The sequence below is a fragment of the Octopus bimaculoides genome, chromosome 14, assembly GCF_046866305.1.
Source record: "Octopus bimaculoides isolate indiv1 chromosome 14, ASM4686630v1, whole genome shotgun sequence".
NCBI classification, from domain to species: domain Eukaryota; kingdom Metazoa; phylum Mollusca; class Cephalopoda; order Octopoda; family Octopodidae; genus Octopus; species Octopus bimaculoides.
The window spans coordinates 47,519,099-47,521,598 of record NC_142941.1 but is presented as its reverse complement, the minus strand read 5'-3'; the positions used below and the strand labels follow the sequence as shown (position 1 = coordinate 47,521,598).

At 32.5% G+C, this 2,500-nt stretch overlaps 1 protein-coding gene across 8 annotated transcripts in view; it reads right to left on the bottom strand.

Annotated features, from left to right (window-relative positions):
* LOC106880489 (synaptic vesicular amine transporter) overlaps nucleotides 1-2,500 on the bottom strand; it is a 187,706-nt gene that overhangs the window by 16,481 nt on the left and 168,725 nt on the right. The gene's annotated exons all lie outside the window — the stretch shown is intronic.

The following is a 2,500-nucleotide window of genomic DNA, read 5'->3' as shown; positions in this document are numbered from 1 at the left end:
CTTGCCTACTTTTACTTTTCTCATTAACATTGTCTAGACACACACACACACACACACACACACACACACACACACACACACACACACACACACACATACACACACATTTGTATGGATGTACAAATTTATGATTGTATGCATGTAAGTATATAAAAGGTGTATATGAAGAAATACGCACACATGTGCACGTGTCTATGTATATACATGCATTCATACACACACATATATATACCTATATATATATATAATATATATATATATATATATATATATATATATATATATATATATATATATATATATATATATATATATATATATATATATATATATATATATATCTACGTATATGAATATGCATGCATATATGCGTATGTGTGCGTGTGCTTATCCTTCTTTCAGTTTCTCTTTCACACATAAACACGTGTACACACAGACACACGCACGCACGCACGCACGCACACAGTTACTTTAAACACTCATTGAATCATGTTGATAGTGTTTGCATATAAATGGTAAATTGTATTTGTGTAGGTGCATATATGTACATGTGTGACTATGGATGTATATGCGTGAGTATGTATGTATATGCGTGAGTATGGATGTGTTATGAGTGAGGTTTAAGCAAGTATTAGCAAGTATTTACACCATACACACGCGTTTATATATGCATAGAAAAAACAAACACGCCTGCGCAAAAGCACACGCCGACACACAGACATATTACTACACACAATTTCATAATGACGTACACCATCCACAAATCGATGTAGAGACAGGCAAATTGAAGCCAAGGTACAAAAAACAAGACGCAACCAGTCAAACAGTGAAGTTGGATGCCAACGTGTGAAAAGCCTCAGGAGTTCCTGAAATACCACTGGTACTTCTTTCTAGACTGTCAGTCTATTCAGCTGCTAACTGACACCAACAGGGACACAATTCACTAATAAATTGTTGTCCGATCGGTTTATAAATCTGATGAAATAAATATTTGAAACAATGTGTATTTTGTTTTATGGATCTCAGAAGAAGGAAAGATAAGTCGAAAGGACTTAAATTCGGGACGCAAACGAAATATCATTAAGCATTTTGGCGACGCTCTGATGCTTCTGCCAATCAAATACTCTCTCTGAGTAAAATTCAGGAGTCTAAAACTAAAAGTCTTGTGAAAAATAAGTGGAAGATAGTTTTAGAACTGCGGAGTAATGTCTTAAAGTAACAGACTCCATAGGTCAGATCAGACAAGTTTTATCCCCATTGCATGTAAATATGTTGGCTGACAACCTATAGGGAACCAGTAAAGCAACACTGGAATTTAAGGGTTTAAGGGCAGGGAATTAGCAGAAAAGAACGAGCACAAGTAAAAACAACTTTGTCTCAGTTGTGTTCTTCACTGTTTTGATTTCTAATTCAATTTGTTCAATTGACTTCGGTCGGAATTCATGTGGGTCCTTAAAATGAGTTCCGATAATATATCAACGTTGATTCAATTTATTATCTTTCCATTTCTGTACTGAGTCAAAAGAAGGCAATATTCTGTCGATATTGGGACTAAAATGGCAGAATGGAAATAAATTTGAAATATTTTCGTAGACAAAACAGATTCAGATATTGAATTCAGGAACAGAAAATTACTTTATCGACTGCATTCTCGTTGTCTAATTTAAAATCGAAAATAATGATTGAATTATCGTTTTTTGATTGTTAAAGGAATACAGCATTAGTTTATATTACCTGGCTGCACAACATGTTTCTTTTTGTAAAGATTTACATACTTATTTTTCAATATGTCGTCGTCGTTTGCAGCATTACCAGTGACAAATAAAGAAAAGTCAATTCTTTTAAAAAGAAATATAAATATTGGGAAGGTTTTTTTTCCGGACAAGTGTGGGGTAGTTAAGAGAGCAAATCGTTTGGTTGCCAGGATTTCACCAATAATCTTCCTAACATTCTATACCAATGTTTGAAGTGATAATTCTAATGTTTGGTCTCTGCCATCCCTAATTCAATATCATAGACTCTATCATTATTAGATTAAAAAATAAATAGAAATTTATTCATAGGACTTTCCGAATCATTAGCAGTACCTATTTTATTGCTATTTGGTTACACGAAACCAATTAAACATCAAATGCGTCAAGATTTTTTTTCTAGTACAAAAATGAGATGATTCGATATAGCCCACATTTTGCAGAGCAATAACATATCAGTTAATAATAATAATAATAATAATAATAATAATAATAATAATAATAATAATAATAACAACAGTGATAATAATGTTTTCATATTTCTTCATATACTTCGCTGTTTTTTTACTTTTAATAATAAATTAACTTATCGGAGACGAGGAGTGTTACAATTGTATTAGAATATCTGAGATGTTATTATCAGCATATTTGACTAATTTACCTTTTCAGATATTAACGACACTCCTTCCCCTCCCTAGATCTGGATATTGGGGATAATCTTTGAAAATGTGTCCCATGGCGACTGATTC